A 24493-nucleotide genomic window follows, 5' to 3' on the forward strand; every position below is an offset into this window, starting at 1 on the left:
TACGCGCCTGAGCGGAAGTGAACTTTCGTTCTGTATTTATTCATCGGTCTGGCTAGTGATCTCTGAAACAAATAAAAAAAATGGTTTGCTAAAGAGGAGGGGAGATGACGAGCATGGATCACTACTGCGCAGAGAGATTTGGCAGCCAGGCAAGAATTCAAGGATATGCCAACCTCACGAAAATCCATGTTATAGTCACAGAAAATGTTATCACTTTATCCGAGACCAAGTCACGGAATTCAGCTTTTTTCCGTGACGGGACCACGGATGTCTTTTCCGTGTCACTCCCACAGATTTCTCGAGTCATTTTATGTATTGTTTTCTCATAGTTTTTTTTTATTTTCTTACCATTGTCGCTCGGGGTTGGGGTTAGAATAGTTTTAAAAGCGGAAGAAACACATGTAGAAACCAATACATAAAAGTACATTCTAACCCAATCCCCAAATCTAACCCGAACCCCAAGCGACAATGATTTGAAAATAGGACAAAACAATGAGAAAACAGTACATAAAATGACACGAGAAATCCGTGGGAGTGACACGGAAAAGACATCCGTGGTTCCGTCACCGAAAAAGTGATCAAATTTTCTGTGACTATAACAAGGTTTCCATGAGATCATGTTGGACATGCAGCTAGCATTATATACATTCATTTCACATAGTTACGTTAGCTCGTGTAGTAGTTGAAACGCCTAAAATGATATATGAATGAAGGTAATTTACTTTTATTTCCCTTGTTATCAGAAAAAATTACTGTAAAAGGACTCCGTAGTTATTGATTCTATGTGAAAGTTTACCGGAAATTGCGTTTAATTCACAAAAGCCATTTGTTCTTGCTGCTGAAACCGTCTACAGCAACATGATCTTACAAATTTCTGTGAAATAGTAACGCATTATTTTGCTCAGTTTTGCGTGCAATTGTCACGTATTTCCACCATTTTACGTGCCCGTGCCAAGCATTTCTTTTCCATGTCAGTTTCACGTATTGGTTATTCAACTGTTTTTCTTTTTTTAAAACGATTGTCGCTTCGATATGGAGTTCGATTTGCTGTTTGCATTTTAAGTATTGGTTTATACAATTTTTTCGTATGCTTTTTATACCATTGTCGCCTGACGTTAAGGTTAGAGTTGGGTTTGGGTAAGGATGTCATTTTACGTAACAGAAAGTTGTTCTAACCCCAAACCGAAGCGACAATTGTAAGAAAATAGGAAAAACTGTTGCGTAACCATAACATGAAACTGACACAGAAAAGAAATACAGCATATGAACACAATTGTTACAATGTATACATACTGTTTGTTCTTCTGTAAGTGAGTAGTAGGTAAAGTCACCTAATATAAAGTATGATTGTATATATTCAATTGTCCAAAGACTAAAGAAAGCAATTAATTGTCAGTTTTTCAAAAGTAAGGCTTTAAAGTCTGCAATATAAAGACAGTCAGATATAAAGTGAGTGTAAATGAATAAATGCATGCTAATTTTGTCTCCAACGCTTCATCAACAGTGTTCAGGCTGACGAGTCAATAAGATCCAATCATTACGTACCAATTACAGAATCTGACAAAACACTCGGAAATTTGACATCCAAGTGAGACAGTTGAATAACAATTTAACAGAGCAATTAAGGCATCAATTCCAAAGACAATTATGTTACACTAATAATTAACAAAATGATTAATTCACTGTAAGATCAGAAAAGAAATTAATGCAACCATTTCTGCCGCTCCGAAATGTGCAAAGCTTTGCTTTTGAAGGGGGTATTTCCCTGAAATTCCAGGAGCCGGGCCTGCTGCTTTAAAAGATGCTTTCTAATCCGTTGGAAAATTACTCTCCGGCTAACGAGTTCTCCTCAACCAGCTCCAGACATCATTAAGGACTGGCTTTAGCCCAAGGCAGCGCATGAACCCCTTTTTCAGACTGTACACTTTATCCATAATTCAGCTCTCTTTCTTCAATTATTCAAGCAAATAGTGCAGGAAAATAATGGAGTTCGCTGGATCTTACACATAAAACAATTTTAATGTTAGTTTGAATTTTTGAGCTTTGAATTCATGCGCGTGTGTGTGTGTGAGCGAGCGAGCGAGAGAGAGAGAGAGAGTGTAGGTAGCGCACTACTTTAAACCTGCCCGGCCTGCCAGTGCCCATAAACACATTATCAAAGAGCCAGCACAGTAAATATATGATCAGTGAAGCCCGGACTCTGACCCAGAACTGTATGCTTGTGCGTCTATGCCTGGACAAACCTCGAAGCAAACCTCAAGCTTTAACTCCTGTATCCCGTGTTTTTAATGCAATGTTAAAAGTGCATGCTACGCTGAATGTCAAGATCGTGATTATAATGTCAAAAAATCTTTTTAAATTAGGAGATAGCCTAAACTGTTTTTTAAAATAAAAATTACATCATTATCCTCATTACTGACAGTTGTACAAACTATTGAGTGCTTTGGTGCTTCATGACCTTGTCAGGATTGTGTGTGTTTAAGAAATGATCTGAAGATTTTGTTTTTGCTGGGTGTGTGCGCTGTGGCTTAATCGGTTCTAGTGAAACCAGACGCATGATATGAATTAGAGGGTTGGCCTTTCTAAACTATTGGCATCATTAAAGATGACCTCTGGGGTTTAAGCCTATGTACCCGGCCTCTGCTGGTTTCATTTAGCTCTTTGATTCTGCCTCCTAATGTGTGAGTCTAAAAGAAAGCATATAATATGAATAAAACATTGATTTCAACCCAACAGTTTCATAAATGGTTGTTTTCCAAAGATTTGAATTTTAAGAATCAAACCAGTCCAGGGTTTTATATAAGGGTCACTATGTAATGCTTTGAAGTATAACACAAAATTGCCAAAAAATGGTGCTGCCTTGTAGGCTCGTCTGGATACACAATAAAACAGAGCAGTGTTTAATAGCAACACAGTGTTCATCCTTTTGAGGGTTTGAATCTTTGAATGGCTTACAATACAGTTCACAAGTTTAATGCAGAGACAACACAGCATTTTGGGTTGAAACAACCAAACTGTAGGTTAAATTACACTTTAAAAAATGCTGGGTTATTTCAACCCAGCATTGGGTCAAAAACGGATGAGCCCAGCCCTGTGGGTTGTAATTTAACCCATGCTGGGTTGTTTTGACCCAAAATGTTGTTTTAAACCATTGTTAGGTCACACATAAAAAATTTCTGGGTTAACTTCAAACCAGCTGCTGGGCTCGTCCGCTTTTGACCGGAAAATAACCCAGCATTTTTTAGAGTGTACCTTTCGTTCATTCTCTTTTGGCCCAACACGTGCCAGAAAATAACCCAGTATGTTTTACAGAAACAAACTGGCAAACAAACATCACAGGTGTAAAGCCCAAAGTCTCAAAAGTCAACTTGACAATCGAGTGAATTTTGAGAGAGCATAAAGAGGGTCAAGCGAGCGCTCATCCCAGCACTTAGATGTGTGACTGCATTTGTGCGCATTGAGCAGAGGTCCACTTTCGCGTGGAGTCTTTTTCGCCAATAAACTAGCCTATATATGCACCTTCACGAGGATGCTTTTCTGTGCGCGAATATTATTCTGCGCACGTACTCGCACATGTTTTGCACACACGTTCTTTATATAAGTGGCTTAAATGTGAGTCTGAATAAACGGAACATACTTTCGAAGCTATGCTTACCATGCCCCCTGTTAATAATTCTGCGCCCCCTAGTTGGGAAACCAACCACTGCCCTAAGCAAGAGTCTACTTTTTGTCTGTTGTTGTTTTTTCTATGTATCTGGGCCGCAAGATTAAATAAGAAATCATTAAATAAATTAACCACTTTTGGCCAGTAGGGGGCCCCCAAACGCGGTGCCCCATGCAATTGTGTGGTTTGCGTGGTGGGTAAACATGCCACTGACAATATGCATAACTGGTATTGATATGACTGGGCTGTGTTTGAAACTGCCTACTTCCATATTATATAGTAGCCGAAAAGCAGCAGGCAAGCAGAGAGTAGTATGTCCGAATTCATAGTATTCGAAAAACAGTAGGCGAAAGGTACCCAGATGACCTACTACTACTACTACTAAGTGTTCATTCGATGGATATTTTGCTTTTCGTGATCCCATGAGAGGAGTTATCCAACAAAAACACGGAGAGAGGCATTGTTTTATTGAAAAATGCCAGAAAGTAGTAATGCAGCTCTATTCAAAAGCAAATGCATATATTAAACAGCTGTCCCTTGTGGATAAATTGCGCTTGTTTAACGTCATTTCAGTTATGGTGAGGTATGTCACGTGATGTATCAACATGGAGGATGTAATGCCTCCAAAAACATTCATACTATCCATATTCACTGGGTGGGTAGTTCATCTAATTCAGCACATTAGGTGTTTCTCAATGTCAAGGATACTTCCCTGGCAGGACTGGTCCTATTAAAGAATAATTTCGGTATTTAACACTTTGAGTCTCATTTCTGGTTTGTTTTGGATGAACTACAGTGATGGACACTGAAATTTTAACAACGGGTCGTGTCTTGACTTTTTGACTCTTTTAGAAGCGTCTCTTGACTGCTTCAGAATAGAAGTCAAGGGCCATGCACAAACATGTCATTAAAACAACACTTAACGTTTCTTTTCAAAACTATGCAACTCACAGAGTGGTTTGTGGTGTTCGTTGATGATTAAAAACAAATGTATCAGCGCAATGTATGATTTCAATCCATGTTATTTGCTATAGTAGACCTATTTTTTCAGATACCTCACAACCGTGTATATACTTCTGCTCTATAGCTTTATCACACTCCCGACCACTTGATGGCGACAACCACTTTGCCGTACAAGGACGCTGAACGGACCTCGGTGTCTAGCGTATAGACAATCACAATCGAGCTCAACTTCAAACCTAAGGCTGGTCACTGAGCCATCAAATAAGAAAAATTTATTCTGAAAGAAACCGAGCGAAAAAACTACAACCACATGTAAACAGACCCTTTTCCGTTTCCGGTGGCGGAGTGATATATCAGCAAGCAATGACTCTTCCAAGAGAAGTCAATGGAATTTTACAAAATGCCAAATAAAACACAACAGAAACTGTATTTCGCTACACAACTTGTTTTTAATCATCAACGAACACCACGAACCACTTGGTGAGAACGTTAAGTGTTGTTTTAATGACATGTTTGTGCATGGCCATTGACTTCCATTCTGAAGCAGTCAAGAGACGCTTCTAAACGAGTCAAAAAGTCAAGACACAACCCATTGTCGAAATTTTAGTGTCCATCACTGTAGTTCATCCAAAACAAACCAGAAATGAGACTCAAAGTGTTAAATACCGGAATTATACTTTAAGTCACTTCCTTTAGAGGCTAGGTGAGGCTCCTCTTTAGCATTCGGAGAACACGTAAATGGAACAGGCTAGCAAGTGCACTTCATTGCGTCATTACGTCAGTGAAAAGGTGTGCTTTCGTGCTATGCGCATAGGATTGTGGGTGATTTGAGAGCGCGAAGGCTACACATATGCATCCTTTCCTGTATATGGGATATTTTTCGAACTAAGGATTCAGTCCTTGGTTGAAATTCAGAGGATCCTCGACATTGGAACAGTTCTTCAACGGATGTCGATGATGTAGCATCCTCGAAATTCTGGCTTCTGAGGATCTTTTTTTGACATTGAGAAACACCTACAGTTTGTGATTTCGGAGGCAGCACTGGAGGTGTTGCAAATATGGCGACACAGTGATATGACTTCTTTAAAAGGACTTTGGCCGGACTTCCGTCACCAGAGCGGCCATTTTGAGCATTGTATTACGTTTTTAATAGTAATATGAGTGCTTAGTTTTCTTGGATCCAATATCTTTGGTTAAACCCAACTCGGACCCAGAACTTTCTATCTTTATTTAGCCGAATGGGTTTGTTAAAATTTTACCAAAATATGGGTTATTTTGAAATATATTAACGTTTTTCTTTCTACTGTTTATGAGCATTGGATGTAGTGTAACTGAAGTTTTTTCAAAAAAAAAGGAAAAAAGTTCAGTAAAGTTTGTTAATTAGAATGCAATTCATAGTTGTTTAAGCGCGCCTCATGTTTCGAGACAGGCTGAATGTTTGAGAGCCCCTGTAGACAGCATGTGCAATATTTCTCAGTAGGACAAAGACAGTCCATGTCTGGCTGAGGTAGCGTATAACTAATGGCCATCTGTGTGCAGCAATAATGAAAAATCTCAATCACGTATGGCCACGCTGCATCGTTAGGGAGCAAAATAAAACAGACGATGGGCTTCGGCGTGTGAGAGCCATCGCGCTAATTTCTCCCTGAAGGACACCTTTCAGATCTTTCAGACGGGGTTTATTTCTCTGTAATATTCCCTGTAATTCATTCGAGCCTCTTTTAGATGTAGTTAAGGCGTAATCTGGCACGACTCGTGAAGGTCTTGTTCTTGTTGCCTACAGTTAAACAAAACACAACTTGCAAACCCCTACTGTTTTGCCGACAATCTCAAATTTACTGAGGTTTCAACGGTCTACACGAACGGTGGAGGTGCGAACGTCGGGGAGGAAAATCAAAACACACTGCAGGTGTGTACTTTTCTGAACGTATCGCTGTGTGCCTTTTTACGCTCTGCTCAATATAGTAACGTCTCGCACGTGAATTCAGCTGTGCGTTTGTATATAAGGTATTCACAGCTCAACCTGCGAGTCTCAGGGCCTTGGGTAGGGGGGTGAGATCTAGACGGTTCTGAGATAAAGCCACGCAAGCCCCCGAACGGCGTGACTAATTTGACACATCTCTCAGCGTCTCTCCCCTCACCGTCTCCCACCATCAACACTTCTCTCTATGCCAGCCTGCCGTGGAAATGATCCCTGCGCCGCTTAGAGACGCATTTCTCTTAATGGAAGTGGAAATTTTGAGCTGTCTTGCTTTTATTGTGGCGCAGGATCAATCCGGGATTCATTTTAGTCTACGTGAGAGATTGTTATGTGTTTGTAGAAAATTGGATGCATGTGTGTGTCTGTCTCTGTATTGTGGCTTTGTCTAAACTTATATCTTTCACTAAAAATATATTTCTAAACAAGAGGTCATGCTTAAAGTTTTCATCATGGTCGCTACCACATGCACCAGCAAATTAGCAACTGAACATCAGTTAGATTTTGTATTGCAAGTTGCGAATTTGTTCACATGCTCTGCTTCACATTATATTGGTCAATAACAAGTTCCTTATGGTCATGACTTTTTGCTTAAATTACCATGTTCACACCACCCTAATGTGTAAATAACACAAAACAGTCCTGCTCTTACTGATAGCTATACAAACATACACTGCAAAAAAAAAATCTTTGTATTTTTGTCTTGTTTTCAAGACAAATATCTATTTTTAAAAAAAAGAAGATGCATGCAAAGATAAGCAAAAAAACAACAACAGACAAAATACATAATATTTAAGTGAATTTGTACTAGGGATGCATAGCGATTAATCGCGATTAATCTATAGCAGAATAAATGTTTTGTTTACATCATATATGTGTGTGAACTGTGTATAATAACTTTGTATAGATAAATGCACACACATGCATGTATAAATTTAAGAAGTGAATATACAGTTGTATATTTATAATTTATATTATATACATAAATTTAAATGCTTAAAAAAATATATACATGTGTGCAAATTAATATATAGGCTACATAATTACTATACACAGTTCACACATATAAATGATGTAAACAAAAACTTTTATTCTGCTCTAGATTAATCGCGATTAATCGTCATGCATCCCTAAAGGGGATCGCACACCGGCCGTGCAGCTCAGCGCCACGCAGAGCCGCGTCGCGTCACGCCTAGGAGAACTCGGAGGTATTGTAAACCGGAAGTGCACATTAAATAGCGCAAGCTTCGTCAGATAGCGTTTACTTCAAAATGTAAAATATACGTTAGCAGCCAATGTTAATCATTAATGATGTGGGACACATATTATGTTATTTAATGTTAAACTATGTGAGTGGCGCTCTGTGACATGACAGGGATTTGAACAACTTCCTGAGTCACAGCTGGGCGGCGCGGACAGGCGCCACCTGTCGCCGCCAGTGTGCGTACACTCGTAGAAAACAATGTGTTACATTTTTTTAGAACGGCGCGGTGCTGCGTGGCGCTGAGCGGACGGTGTGCGATCCCCTTAAGGGTGCGTGCACACAAAAAATTCCAATTGATTCCAATGGAAGCTCTGCGTTTTTCAAATAAGCCAGCAGCTAGCGGTTTTCTTCTGAGCTGAAAACTGTCACTCAGCATTTTTTCTGCGTTTAAAAGTTTTTGTGTGCACAACCCCTAATTTGTACTTAAAGCATAAAACAAGCAAAAAATAACAAATCTGCCAATGGGGTAAAAAAACCTTAAACATTTATTTCTTAAACACTTAATTCAAGAAAAATTCAAGAAACAATCTCTTACCCCATTGGCAGATTTTTTTGTTGCTGCTTGTTTTAAGCACAAATTCACTTATATTTTTTGTTTTAAAACTAGACTTATTTTCTGCATCAATAAAATTTTGCTCATCAAGTAAATACAGCTTGATAAAAAAGATATTCATTCTGAAAACAGGACAAAAATACAAAGTGTGTGTGTGTGTGTGTGTATGTATATATGTATATATATGTATATATATGTATATATATATATATATGTATGCATGTATGTATGTATGTATATATAAACCAAAAATATTGGATATAACAAGATTGATCACGATCCAATGGCCAATATGGCTGCTTTGGCGACGAAAGTTCAAATAACCAATTATCAATCGATAAAGACTGACGATACTCTGGGGGAGGGGCTCTATACAGAGTCAAATGAGATGCTTGTCAACCTGCGTGCATTAGCGACGCAATAGCTGAAATGACCCCGAAATGACCGAAATAAAGAAACAAAAGTTAGGGTATAGCCGATGTCAGGTTTAATTGTTGGTCAGAAATATGTTGTTTAATTGTGATTTTAGCATGCAATATCTGAGATCTAATTTTCTCCCCATTCAAGCATATAGGAGTTTAGTCTTGCATGAGTGAAAGAAGTGCCCAGGATGTGTTGCAAACATGGCCGCCTAGTGGCCCAACTTCCTTAAAGGGACTTTGTATAAACTCAGGTGAGCAAAATCTCAAATTTTTATTGTCATACGGCACATACAGTACTGTCACATACCAACAAGTCCTACTGTAGCTGTGGATGTCAATCAGCGATGAGAGGAAAAGAAGAGACAATTTAAGTGAATACTAAACAAAGACTTTAACTCCACTATTATGTCTCCATAGACATCCAATTAAATCACTCGAAAGTTTACATTATTCTTTAATGACAGCAAGTCAGATTATAGCCTGGTGAAATCTTAATGCACCGCATTGGATTCAGTAAAAGTGGCCTTGTCTTTTGTAATGAGATATGCGCTGTGAAATGTTAATTACACGCAGGGCGAGAAGCAAGAACCGCTTCCAGAGCTGACCCCATTTCAATTCTTTTAATAACAATTACTCAAAGAGAAAGTGGGTTACAGGGAACGTCGGGACTTCATTCGGCCGCACGGCTGAGACAAAGAAAGCCCTGTACGCCAATACACCTGAGCTGGCGATATCAGCTACTCCTTTTAATATTATTCACACACTTTTTATATCCTAACCAGGGCCAGATGGAATATTTAAACCTATTTTCTGTGTGCAGTGCTGTTTTGAAAGGAAAACGTGTGGAACGTATCTAAACATGTGGCCTGTTTCACACCATGTGCAAAAGTGGCTGGTATTTATTTTGGTGAGTGTATTAACAGGTTCCAGTCCTCACATTGCCACTGTAAGCAATGCGGCTTGCATAGTAAGAGCAGAAGTGCAGAGTCAAACTGAGCCTGAAATTTGGGGTAGATGGACAGTAAACAACAATTGTTAACAATTTTATGGCGTAAAATAATAAAGCAACTACTCAGCCATTGTTTGAAAACCATCTGGATGTGAATTACACACGCACAGACAAACAGCTCTATCTTCGCAGATTAAAGCTACACTTTGGGGTTTAATTTCCATTCGGTGTAGATTAATTACCATTCAGATGCGAGTGTGGTCCCTTTCCTCATGTAAATTAGATTTCACGACGATCAAATTCGTAATAGTGCTCAATGGCCAATTCCCATTTACCACTTTGTAATAATTGGCTGTTGTTAAAAGATGTATTTATCGCAGTAAACAAAAAATTGCTTGATTTTCTAATACAAAAGAGCTGTATTGTGTTGCGTAGCAGAAATGCTTTCACAGCTTGAGCCTTTTTGGTATTTAAAGGGATGGTTCACCCAAAAATGAAAATTCTGTTATAATTTTATCATTCTCGTGTTGTCATAAACCTGTATGAATTTCTTGTTTCTGATGAAGACAAAAGAAGATATTTTGATAAATGATGGTAAGCACACAGCTGAATGTTACCAGTGTTGTTTTTGGCAGCCCTTTTAGATTTAGTCTTAGTCTTTTGGACGAAAATGCTTTTTAGTTTTAGTCACATTTTAGTCACTTAAACTTGATAGTTTTAGTCAAGTTTTAGTCAAGGAAAACACAAAAAGGTTTTAGTAAAGTTTTAGTCGATGAAAACGCAAAAAGGTTTTAGTCAAGTTTAAGTCAATTTTAGTAAAAAAGTAGTCTTTAACAAATTAATTTAGGTTAAAAAGTATTGTAAATGGGCTTAGGTTTGACAAGTAGATACATGTAAAACCTTAAGCTTACCATGAAATGTGTCACAAGCCGATTGTCGAGTAAAATTGAATGTATATGATATGTTAACAGCGTGACTTGTTAGTTACCTTTAAAAAAAAATCAGCTTAATGAGCCTTCAGGTGCCGCTTAAGGTTGGTGGTATTCTTCCCACCTAGTTTGTTGCCACATTTACCGTCGTCTCCCAATATGCATTCCGTTTTTCTTTCTGATGGATTATACTGAAAGTATGTCCATAAATCATCTCGTCGTTTCCGTTTATTGGCATCACCGCCACGGTCCTTTGAACTCGCCACAGCCGCAGGTGTGTTGTTGTTGTGTGAAATCTGGTGCGCGGCATGGCGGCAGCCAGGTGGTGGGCGTACCCAAAACAAGGATAGGAAGCGGCGGCATTGCTTAAAACAGACAGATTTCACGCAAAATAGGCAGAAATTACATGCATTGTGAACGTCAGACTTATAATAATTTTCGTTCCGTCTCGTCTCGTCAACGAAAACTCAAAAGTGTCTCATCATGTTTTAGTCACCTTAGAGCCATGTTTAGCGAGTCATCGTCGCGTTATCGTCATAAAAAAAGGTATGTCAACAAAATCATTTTGTTATCGTCATCGTTGACGAAAACAACATTGATTGTTACCACTGACTTCCATAGTAGGAAAAACAAATATGATCGAATTCAATGGGTACTGATGGTGCTTATCATCATTTATAAAAATACTTCCATAATTTTTGTTTTCCTACTATGGATGTCAATGGTTACAATCATCTGTGTGTTAACCATCATTTATCAAAATATCTTCTTTTATGTTCATCAAAATAAAAAAACTTACACAGGTTTAGAATAACATGAGGTTAGTAAATAATGACAGAATTTTTATTTTCAGGTGAAATATCTCTTTAAAAGATTAGTTGAAATATTTAATACACAAACACGAGGACAAACACGCAAGATTTTTGTAAATGATGGGCATTGCAGAAATCTGATAATAACCTGCACCTTTTTCAACTTTTTATCACCCGTCCAGCGTGAAGACTGACAGGTGATTACGAATACTTTTGCGCTTTCGGTACGTCTAAATATGAAGTTGTTTCATAAATCTGACCCTGTGCGAGCATAGCGGGCTCTGTTATGAATAACAGTAATTGTTCGGCCACTCGCCGCCTTTGCGCCTCTGCCAACTGGCACCTGCTCCCCGCACGTCACATGACGCTACAGCTGTGTCCACATGTTTCCCGGGGTCGGCACATCAGTGCGGATAATGTCTGCTTTTGATCAGTCCCCCCGACTTTTCCAAATGATTTCATCATATTACCGCAGATTGCCACCTATTACGGAGCGCTACTTATTCAGCAATTTAGCTGCGAAAATTGCCCGGCTCGGAGGCTAATTTCAGCGGTGACATTTTACCGCGCCGCCGCCGGATAGATGCCGAATGACAAAGAGTAATTAATGCTAAATGAGCCTCTCGTTTTGTGGGTGTTTAAAGGTCTGGCCCATTCATCGAGCTCTCTCGTCTGACCCAGAAGGAATTAAACTTTGTGTTTGTCTATTAAAACAAAGGCGGGCACAGCAGCGAGCTAAACGGCATAACTCAGGAGTCTAGGGTAATGCTACACTGCTTCAGGGACACTGCGAGATAATTGGTATGTGTTGTGTGTGTCTTACACCCCATTTCCCCTCGCACACAAAGAGCTTCACACGCTCGCAAAAAAGCAACACATGGATTTATTGTGTCGCCTCGCTCGCTCGCTGGTAATTTGTTTGTCGGCTTACAGAGGACATTGTTGTGGTAGGAAAAAGACTGTGAGTGATTAGCTGTTTAGCATGATTGTGTTGCACGGGCAGTCGAATGAATGAGCCACTGGCTTTTTCCCAGGCATTGCATGACACCACTTCAGGAAGAACCGACCGATTCCAGCGTAGATTTATGCTCGTGAGTTAGTACTTCTTCTTTTCGCCAGATTCAATTGTACAGTGAAATCAATGGTCCGAAAACATGATTCATGTTATTCCGTGACACCATTTCTCCGTGCTGTTTTCTTCTGATTCTGTGGATAACACAGGGAAAAGTATAGATCAGTGTAATTCCCGTCTCCGTTTCAGATGAGATGCATCATTGAAACGAGGCTTAAAAACGGAGCGAGTTATGAACTCATCTCCATTATGGACTGACCCCGGGATTTATGGAAAAGGAAGTTCGGACGAGGTAGTAAAAATGATATCATGACATTTAAATATGCTGCCCATTACGCATATGAAAACAGAAGCGCTTCCTGCCAAAAATAACTCGTTCAAAGGCTAAAATATGGCGCATCGATTAGAAAGATATTTCCCCATATGAGATTCTTGAACCATGTCTGCACACATATACATATATATATATACAGATTTTTATCTGTTAGGAGAGATGAAAGCCATGATATATCTTTTGTGGACAATCAGGAGGAATGGCCGGGGTTTGGAAAAAAAGCATTATTACAGATACAACTTCACATTAGCCAAAGAAGGGCATTTGAATGATATAATAATGATGACCTATTCCACAGACCCTACAGGACTCAGCTGTGTTTAGGGCCAGAAGTATTGGCCTTTGATGAGGAAAAGCCAGACCACTTAATGGAGAGAGTGGCTCTGCCACCAAAACATATATGCATAATGGAAAAATAATGGAATTTATAATAATTTGTTTAGCTGGAGAGAGAAACAGAGGGAATTAGAGCTGCTTGGTGCCGCAGCCCGCCGACTACATGCACCTCTGCCATAACAAGATTAGAATTTAAACTACGGAGCGAAAGAGTCTCTCTGGCTAGATGAAATATTAAAATAGGCTGAAAAGCCTAACTCTATTCCTCGCTTTTTCTCGCCGTGACATTTTCCACTTCTGACATATGCCTGCCAATCAAAGTGATTGACACCGAACCACCTGAGCAGTTCAATAGCTGGCACGCTGTGTAAATGTATGTTTTTATGTCTTTTTTGATAACTATTAAAATGTGTATCGTCCAGTCCGGCTAGAGGAGCGTCCCTCCCGTGTTTGTTTCACAGGGAGATGGGTTAAAAGGTTGTCAGGCTTCTTTAGGGCTTTAGGCTGACAGTGAACACGTGTTTCCCCACTGTGATCTGTCGTGCAGGAGCTGCGTGCGAGTCACAAGGCATTTGGATCTCGAAAACCTCTGAATGATGCAGTAGGTGAGGAGGAGCACCACCGTGACCAAGCCTCCGGGGGGAAAGACGTTCCTCCAGACAGACCATCGCCTGCTCTGCGCCTGCTGCTGTCGAGCGTCTGCTCAGTCTAAACACACGGCGGACTCTCCGTCTGAGAGCGTGAGACTTTTTTAAATGTCACATTGAATCATCTTTGTGTATACGTTGTGGAATGTGGACGTAACCATATCAAACTTTAGTACAAAGTGTGCGGTTTCATTTTGGCCTCAGACCCGGTTATCGTGTCTCTTAAGGGTGTGTGTTTAATCATATGTCTGATCTGACTAAGAGTGAGTAGCATCTATTGGATGACCTCAGTATGAAGCTTGGGGGACAGGAAGGTAAAGATTTTCACTCACTAATTTGTAATTGCCACCAGAGGGAGCTAGGATAGTAGCTTTAGGTTGGAATGAGATATGAGACACTCCTGAAACTTTATTGTGTACTGACCAGTCAGGAGGGAATGTGGCAAGACTAAAATGCCATTTGTAAGTCTGCAGGACTAACATCAGGTAGTTTGTTGTAGTATTGCTCTTACGATATTAAACTTTTAATGTTTGGAAAATATTAAGGATAAATTATTGGAATAAATATAAAATTAAGCTTTGCAGTTAAAACTTTTTTTTTTAAATATAGATTAATAAAGGTTTGCATGTTCATACAATAGCATAGTGAAACTGGTTGGATTTTAAAATCATAATATTGTATTTTATATTGCATTTAATTATTATTTCAAATGCATCATGCTACATATCATATTCCACTTTATTCCACATATTCACAGAAATACGTCACATCCACAACCTAACCACAAGCGCCACTCTTCTGCATGGTGGTAACCAAACAATTTGAAAAAATATAACACAAACGCTTCTAAATCAATAAGATAAACGGACATTAAACACTATTAAGTCTTTCTCTTTACCTAAAAATGCATAAAATAACACTTAATTAAAAAAATTACTCTCCAAAAGCAGTTGCATGCAAAGCATGCTGGGAAATTCTTTTTCCAGAACCCAAACTCAAAATAATTGTGTTAACGCAATTAAAAATAAATCAATAAATTATAGTACATATTTATTTTGTGTTATGCTAATTAAATATATATACTTATTGCTCTTAATGAGGTATTTTAAATTAATTGAACACAATTTTAATGTGTCATTTCTAAGAAGGGCTTGAATCATTTTTTTGAGTGTATTCTGCACAATCTTAACCAAACAATTTGAAAAAATATAAAACAAACTCTTAAAATTCAGTATGATTAACAAACATTAAACACTAAAAAGTCTTTGTCTTTACCTAAAAATGCATAAAACAACACTTAATTGTAAACATTACTCTCCAAATGCAGTTGCCTGAAAGCATGCTGGGATATGCTGATACACAGCCCAGTTAGTAAAATCAATAAAAATCATTTATGTTGTTTAAAAAATTAAGTAGGCTGAACATGATAAAATTAAGTTAAGACTAAAAATGTAAAATTGCATTGTATTAACTTGTTTCAGTTAAAGCGTAACTAAACCCCTGGTCAGAGCCTGACTCCACCCACTGGCAATATTTGAAAAATGCAAGAAAAGTGGGCAGATCCCAACGGAGATAGAGGGGACGAACTAAGTGTGTGGTAAGATCGTAACAAGGCGTGGTGAGCTTGAACCTGCTTACCTCATGAGGCATTTTTTGGACCCAACATCCAATAGGAAAATTCAACTGCAGTAGCCACCGTTCAACCTGAAGAGGGCAGCACTCAGACGTTTTTACACCATATATTGTAGTATTGAAACACTTTATATCCAAATGTCAAAAAACTTACTCAAATCAATGAACAGCAATAATAAAGCATCATTCTTACAGATCATTAACTTAAAAAAGTTGGTTTAGGGTTTAGTTACTCTTTAAAGGAATAGTCTACTCATTTTCAATATTAAAATATGTTATTACCTTAACTAAGAATTGTTGATACATCCCTCTATCATCTGTGTGCGTGCACGTAAGCGCTGGAGCGCGCTGCGACGCTTCGATAGCATTAAGCTTAGCCCCATTCATTCAATTGTACCATTTAGAGATAAAGTTTAGAAGTGACCAAACACATCAACGTTTTTCCTATTTAAGACGAGTAGTTATACGAGCAAGTTTGGTGGTACAAAATAAAACGTAGCGCTTTTCTAAGCGGATTTAAAAGAGGAACTATATTTTATGGCGTAATAGCACTTTTGGGAGTACTTCGACTCGCCTGAAAAGTCCGCTCCCCTTCTCACTCTCATAATGGGAGAGGGAGGGTGTTACTGCGCCGAGTCGAAGTACTCCCAAAAGTGCTATTACGCCATAAAATATAGTTCCTCTTTTAAATCTGCTTAGAAAAGCGCTACATTTTATTTTGTACCACCAAACTTGCTCGTATAACTACTCGTCTTAAATAGGAAAAACGTTGATGTGTTTGGTCACTTCTAACTTTATCTCTAAATGGTACAATTGAATGAATGGGGCTAAGCTTAATGCTATCGAAGCGTCGCAGCGCGCTCCAGCGCTTACGTGCACGCACACAGATGATAGAGGGATGTATCAACAATTCTTAGTTAAGGTAATAACATATTTTAATATTGAAAATGAGTAGACTATTCCTTTAAGTAAATTGACAAGGCACATAATTATTATTTTAAGTGTGATTTTTTTACAGCAACTTGACATCTGAAGTTTCAGCTTCAGGCCATTAAAGAGGTCAAACCAAATTTTCGATCTCCCATCACTGTGGATTGTTAGCAACAATCTTTTCTCTTTATGTTTAGTCAGTTTTACTGCTCTCTGCCATCAAACCATCAAAAACGTCAATAACAGACAGATCTCCTTCACGTGCACTACAAGTCATGTTGGATTTCTCATATATCCACAAATCAGTGCATGCATGGTGAAAGCGAATCCCCTCTTTATCATCTGATTCTGATTTTAATTGTAGCCTAATGTTACGCCATAGCTTCCTTTCTATGCATCATCACTGAGGAATCTGCATTGGCTTTGCCAGAAAGCTGTTTAGCAAGTGCACAGAGCCGGCCAATAGAGATGTCTCTTTACTGACACCATACTCGCCCTCGTCCTGTGTGTTTACACACAAGCACCCACACACACAGATGTCCTGAAACATTCGTCTGTCGGCGGCCAGCTCACGGTAATGATTTCAATAGTATTATGAGACTCCTTGATCACATTTCATTTGCTTTCAGGGTCTAAAAGCGCTTTGCCAGAATGTTTCAATATATGCAAACAAGAATTAATTCTGTTATTATTGCATTATTTTAGTAGGCCATGGATTTTGGCAGCACGAGTAAGGATTTTGTTGTAAATACATGATGAATTTTACATAAATGAGAGGAAATGCAAAATGTCAAGATGCAGCATTTTTATTTGTACAGAGTCAAAAATGTAAGTCTAACAATGGTCACTGTTTCATGTATGTTTAAATTCAGTCAGACCATGTTATGTGTTAAAAAGAAGCTTTGGCAACACATCTTTATATATGTTTGCGCTCATACTCTCCTGCAACGTAAATAAAAAAATGAATACAACCTATGACCGTTTAAGGTGTTCTTTTATTCAATGTTTTTGTTTAAGTATTTCCCCTTTTTATTAATGATATCGATCTCCTGTATAGCATAGCGGTAGAAGCGCAAAAGGTCATGGGTTCAAATCCAGGGATACTGATAAAAATGTATACATTGTGTGGAACCATGACTATTCAATATGAGACACACATCAGCCCAACAGTGTTTAATTGGAAATTGTGAATGCATTTCAACCCTGCGGGATGGAGATTAACACCAGAGCTCCTCAGATTAAATAATAAAACACTGCATGGACTCCACAGTTTGACAGGTCCCTGTTATCCTAGTGTAATATGAAAAACATCTGTTTACATTTAAATTGAAGACATGTTTGCATTGACTTAGTTACCAACATGCTTTTGCTACAGACAAGCATACAATTTAGAAAGTTATGTAGAAGAAAAAGGGTGTGAACTACACAAATGCATTCAATGACCTAATATAAAAAATATATAAAAATAAAAAAGTAGTCCATATGAGTCATGTGCTAGACTGCTAGTCATCTGAAGTAATGCAGTATAGCGCTGTGATTCTTTAAAATTTCTCCAGAATAACAACATAGGGGTTTGGAGCAACATTAAAAGATAAATAAATGAAATTTCAAAGAAAAAGTATGAAAAAGTTGTTACATACATTTCTTTGATGTGCTGAATGCAAATGAATATATTTTGAAGAATGATTATACTAAATAATAAAATAAATAATACTTGTAGTGAATGGTGCCCCAGATCTATTGCTCAAAATATCGTTATTTGTGTTTAGCAGAATAAAGAAATGTATACAAGTTTGTAACAACTTGATGGTGAGTAAAGGATGACAGAATTTTTATTTTTCGGTGAACGATACCTTTTAAAGTCAGTAAATAATCACAGATATTGTATTTTAAATCAAACTACTACTTTTAAACAAATAAACAATGTGAACACAAAAAGTAAGTGTAAGCTATGCTCAAGTCTTAGTTTTTTTATACGCAAACCAGGCTAACACACAGTCATTCTCACAGTCTTGTGGAATGCCATGGAGCATGTGTGTGTGTGTGTGTGTGTGTGTGTGTGTGTGTGTGTGTGTGTGTGTGTGTGAGAGAGAGAGAGAGTTTGTGTGTACGAAAAAAACTGAAGATACAGAGCGACATACTGAGATAATGAAAAAGAGACAACTCTTCCAGACCCAGTCTCCTTCTGTTGCACAGTCCTGTTTGGAGCCAAACAGTCAAGAATGTGGGCTATCATTTCCTGCAGAGGGATGACGTTCATGGAAAGCAGAAAAAAGAAAACACTGAAGGGAAAAAAGCCCTCGCCAAAGGGAGGCTTAGTGGTGTCAGACTCAGGAAACAGAGTTTTCAGATTTGAGGGGTTAGACTGAATGTGTGGGGAGAAAGCACTAGAGCTTCCCCAGTGTGTGTGTGTGTGTGTGAGGCAGAGAGCTGGCAGCTGCTGTGGTAGGGCGAGACTGGGCAGGCTCCGGTGCTCAGGCCCCAGGGAAGCGCCAAGCTGCCAAAGTGCCCTGGCAGAGGCCCGGGATGGGTCCACGGGAACAGAAGAGCCTCTTTGTGCTCACCTTGCCAGCAGAAACCCTGTGCTCTATGCTCGAATCAGGTCTACTTTGCTCTGCTGTGCTTAGCGTACAATACACCAGCGACAGCTCACCACTAGCAACAAAGCCACAAATCAGAACCAGAGTCTTGAAACTAGAGAGACACTGACTGTTCTCTTGAGACTTTCAACGCAAACGCAAAGGGATGCTTTTAACATCTTTCTGCAATGCTCTGCATGATGGAGAAAGACTTGCATTCTCCATTCTGGATCTTGAGTGTTTGTTTTTGGCAAGAACGGCTTTTGAGGTGAGAACCGTCTACCCACGTCTCCTTCAGCGGGCAACTTCGGAGTCAGCTGTCTAACAACGTTTCTCAGCTCATTAAATGAAATCCCACAGCCCGCACAGAAGAATTTAAATGAGAACATGCGTTTGATGTGTGGGACGGCTCGTCCCCCCCTTCTGGTCCTGCATATGTGGTATGGTCAGGAAGAAACTGGGTGGTAAACGCCTTGTTTAAGGCACTGACGGGTGAAGGTCTCTCGGGCCGACCTTGGGGAACTTAGCTGAAACTGTATATGTGTAAATCCATTGCAAATCCCCAAGACCTTTTTCCCCCTCACAGCCCGACTCCCTCAAGAAACTGGATCACTGCAGTGTTTACAAGACCTCATGATTCATTTGGGATAAGGGGTCTTGACAAGGCAGGACCTGGGTCACGATTCGAAAAGATTGTAACCTAAAACCAAGGTGAAAAAAGTTGGCTCAAAGTGGTTTAATGAGGACACGAGGTAACTTGCATGAAATAATTGGGCTTTATCTGCGTTTTCTGCGTTCCTTTTGAATACTGGACAGAGGGGTTTAAAATTGGATTTAGGGTGGTATGTGATTGAATGGCTTTTGTAACTTGAAGAAGATAACTGGAATCAAGTTAATATTGTTAAAATCGAATGAAATAAATGAATTCATTCTGTTCCCTATTCTTCCTCTATTTATTTGTTTCATGCTAACAATAAAGGACAAGGGTTTTGTTTGCATGGTGCTGTCTTTTGTATACACTGCCATTATGCCTTACAGACCCTGTTTATGAGCAACACAGCTAAACACCTTTTTGATATCAGGCTGCTTTTGCTGGACTGCATTCCCTGTCGGCGTGTTATTTGATTATCTGTTACTCGCACGAAACCACAGGGTCGAAACAATCACAAGCTCATAAACTTGCTGATCGGGTTTGTACATGAAATCACATCCACATGGCCACTCGATAATGATAAAATTAGTGATAATCAATACAAGGCTTTATGGGATGTTGCAGAACTTACCCACTTGGCACCTGAACATGAATTGGTTTAAAGAGTCGGGATGGGAAAAACCGAGATCCAGTTATGGAAAAGAGTGTTTACAAGAGCAGCTAGTGCATTTGAGGGGAGCATCTTCACCCGGTTCAAACCCCTGCACCCCCCCAACCCCTCTCACTCTCTGTGTTGGGTTTTTAAGGGATTTGCCTCCTGAATCCCTCAAATCAACAGAGGATAGATGCCCATTGTGTTTAATCAAAGCACTTCCTTCCCATAATCCTTCAATTCTAACTGGAAGAATGGAAATGTGAAGAGGAATGCCATGGATGTAGCCCACATTATACAGTCCCATTAGGATTTCACCTAGAGGCACTGCCAGGGCCGAGTCCTTATGTGTTGATATTTCATTTATCTCTTCTTTCTTACTTTGATTTGTGTGTATTGGCCTGCGTTTGTGTGCCGTTGTTGGCATTGCTGACACGCTCAGTTCTGGATAGGTGTCGGCTTCCCAATCATGTTTACATTGGAGGAGAATAATTGACTTGTCACCTGTAGAAACCTGCTTATGGGTTTAAATCCACAGACATGTTTGGCAGCGTAGGTGCATACTGTTTATGCCCCTGTCAGGTGAAAGCAGAAAAACGTGTTGGAGTTGACTCGCAGTAATCCTGTTCGGTCTAGTAATCGAGTTAATCCTCGGGGACTTACCCTGTTTGCACTTTCTCCCATAAATCCCCGGGGCAGTGCACCCACCTGACACCTAGATATTCTAGTCTGCTTTTATTGGGCTTAACACAGCTCTGTACAGGGGTTAAGAGCAAGCTGTTCGGTTGACTAAATGAATGTGGAGTTCTTTCTGTTCGGACAAGAGCACCCTGGATCCCTTGTCAACGCAAGCCCCTGAGATTCGATGCTGAGACAGTATGTCATCGGAATACTGAAGGCACATGAGAAAACAAAGAAAGTGGAGTGGTTTAGGTTCACACGACATGGACTCTTGGTGGATCATTCATCCTTTACTCTGGACCACAAGCCTGGGCCGGGATCCAACCAGATCTCAGCCAAGCCCTTTCCACTGGCCTGTATTATTCCTGAGGGAAAGGTATCTAAGCCTTCCCGACTACACAGTTTCCCAATGCCTTTCTACTTGAGTGGGTGGCCCCTGACTGCCCCGGCTCCTGGTCTTACAGTGACAGAGGCTGCTCTCTGCTCTGGAGATGGTGAAATCGAATCCTGCGGTCGGAGACAGCAGCGAAGGATCAGAGACCATAGAGAGAAGATTAAAGATCCATCTCATATTTTCCCCTGATGCGCATTGAATAAGCATTGTAATCCACAGAATCAAATGCTTCCAATGTGCCCCTCTCGGGTCATGATATCTCGCATGTGACATTTAGCTTTTTAAAAACGTTTTCCCATCTCATATCAAATACTGACAGTAAAGCCTTGAACAGAATACGATGTGTAGTCTACGCTGAATGCCTTTCAATGACACTACCTTGGATCTCATGCATTTCAGCTTGAATTGCACACAGATGTAAACCAATACTTCTGTATATGATGTGTAAATTGATATTGATGATCAAAGTAAACAATGTGACCCTTCGTATGAGGCTTTGATTTGAACCTTTTGAAAAGAGCCCAAACCAATTAATGGAGTTTGAAGTTGAATCCCAGGAGCTTCATTAGAGCGATTCTGAAGGCAGCTGCCATCTCTCTCCTCTGGTTTCCTATCAACCCCATCCAACACTTTCGGTTCATAATTCGCAACCCAATCATTCCTAAGTTGTAGTTTGGGTGTAATTTTGAATCGATCAGGCTAAGATGTGAAAGCTTGGATGTTTGGTGCCCACAGTGATTGATAAATGATGTTGCATACTTGACCTGCAACAAAACCCAGAAGTTTATTCATGAAATGTGACAAGGACAAATGTCCTTCTTCCTGTGAAAGATAAAAGATAGGTGCCAGTCCGACAGTGGTAGTTTAGGAGAGGAACAAGTTTACTGGATAATCACAAACAGGAAGAGGCCATTAAGACAGCAGAGCATTGTAGGAAGTGTGCTAGCTGTTTGTGTCAATTGAGATAAAGGTTTTGAGCTAAAAAATCAACATATCGAGTCATCAACAAAGCTTGTTTGTTGTTCCTGTAGCTCCCAAACCTAATTTTCCGGCACCGCGTTTCGCATCTGGTTATGTCAGCCTCTATGGGTTTTTGGTGAGCTTTTGGGAAGATATGCAGTTTATGGCAGAGAGAAAATGTATTTGTAAAATTCAAATTTTCTCACAAAGGTACTGGTATGACAAAGAGCACATATCTATGAGTTACATTTATTTTGATGGTGCTTTTTGTCAGCCCCTGGTCATTATGTATGATCATTGTAGAGAATAAATATATAAATATAAAAGTTTCGAAGGACATTTACACGTGTCCGAAGCTTCTACAAAGCTTTATAAGGATTTTTTTATCCGTATGTGTTCCCTAGGTTTCAACCCATGACCTTTAGTGCTGCTATCATAATGCTCAGATAGCACTGAGCTATACTTTAACATTAATTATTCCTCGAATTTCATTTTTTTACTCTCAAATGAGTTTTGGGCTATCTTTTATTTTAAAGTATCTTTTTCCATCACCCTTCAGAAGCATCAAAGGAACCCTTCAGTTACACACACACTTATGAAAAGCGGCACAGCTTAAGCAAAGTCGGCGTCCATTTCGTCAGTTTCCCTTTTTTCCACCAGCAACAGGATCAGCCGTAAATGCTCTCCTTCCAAGAGTGTGCACTGCTTTTCTTTTACACAGATTGACTCTCTCTCTCTCTCTCTCTCTCTCCCTAGTTGTGGGCCCTAAAAATGGTGGAAGTCCTTTCTCAGCCATTGGTTCCTAACCCAGATCAAATGTTAGGCTTTAAAAAGCTAAAGTCTGATGTGGATGAGCAACTGCCCATAAAACACTTTAATCCCTAATGCTGTAATGTATTTAATTTCACACTCTCTGATGCTGTTGGCCTTTTTTAGGATTACCGACGGTGGGGGCTGGGGTTAGGGTCCAGGACAGAAAGCCTAGGGTATAAGACTAAAGCCCTTCCAATGCAAAAGACGATAAAACAGTCAACCATACTGTAGATGCGTATCCACTCGACTGTTTGGATGCCTGAATGTAGATTGGAGCAGAGGGTTTTAAAGAGCAGGGGAATGCAATGATATCTGCATTGTCCTTAACCCTGCTTGAGAGACCTCGGCAAATCCCATTGTATGCGTGTTACTATGGAGCTTCATAAAGTTGAAGACCAATATAGTTGTGCCTTTATTAGATGAGGATCTGCACGGGCGGATGGGATATTGGATGCAATAATTCCCTGCTAGGAGAGCACACATAGCCTCTTTTATATCGCCCTCTAATATCCAATTTACGGGCGAAAGGACTTCAGCCAACTGAGCCTACTGGAGTTAAAATGCAAAGTGTTCAGCGTGAGATGGAATTAAGGCCAAGTTTTCCTCTCAACACTTTTAAGGTTTAAAAAATAGCTCTGTTCATATGTCAGAAAGATGCAATTGAAAACAACAACTAACAATCGTAGAGATTAAAACTTGTAATTTGGTCAACGGTTTAGAGCTATGTTTCATTATAAAGTGCATTATACATTTTCTCAGTGGTGAAGTTAGGTTTGTTAGATGTTAACAGTTTCCTAAAATCCCATTATCTGAGTTAGCAAAAAAGCTTTAAAATAAATTTGCTCTCCTCTTCTTAACAAAAATGAACAGGCCTCCAACTATTTAGTTAAATCCTTTTGAGGTATTGTATGCAAGTGCTTTATTCACCCTGATCTTTGTTTAGTTCCTCTGAGTGGTTTGCTTCATGCACACACACACACACACACGGGCGCGCGCGCTCTCTCTCTTTCTCCTCTGCTCTACTTCTCCCATGAACCCTGATACAATCACTGCCAGGGGATGTATTTACTCATAACAAGAGCTTAGCTGCAACCCTGTAAATAAGAATATATGGTGATTTATACGCTGAGCAGGAAGGATTGTGTTACCCTGCTGGTTTAAACATTTTACACTTTGATAAACCAGCCTGGTCTCACTGTTAATGCGTAGTATTACTAGATAACTTTAAAAAACATTTTGTATGTTTAAATACATGCTGAAGCGTACAATGTAGACAT

The 24493-nt window shown here is 39.5% G+C and overlaps 1 protein-coding gene across 5 annotated transcripts in view; it reads left to right on the plus strand.

Annotated features, from left to right (window-relative positions):
• The window catches only part of meis1b (Meis homeobox 1 b), a 266383-nt gene that overhangs the window by 166540 nt on the left and 75350 nt on the right, over positions 1–24493 (plus strand). The window contains exon 1 of one of the 5 annotated variants that reach the window (XM_073872931.1): positions 9021–9095. The exons of 3 other annotated variants lie outside the window; for them this stretch is intronic. The gene's annotated coding sequence lies outside the window, so the exon portion shown is untranslated. Of the gene's footprint in view, positions 1–9020; positions 9096–13824; positions 14017–24493 lie in introns of those variants that run through there. One more of the 5 variants, XM_073872932.1, reaches the window with a different exon arrangement.

Source organism: Misgurnus anguillicaudatus, chromosome 11 (assembly GCF_027580225.2).
Source record: "Misgurnus anguillicaudatus chromosome 11, ASM2758022v2, whole genome shotgun sequence".
In the NCBI taxonomy this organism is placed as follows: domain Eukaryota; kingdom Metazoa; phylum Chordata; class Actinopteri; order Cypriniformes; family Cobitidae; genus Misgurnus; species Misgurnus anguillicaudatus.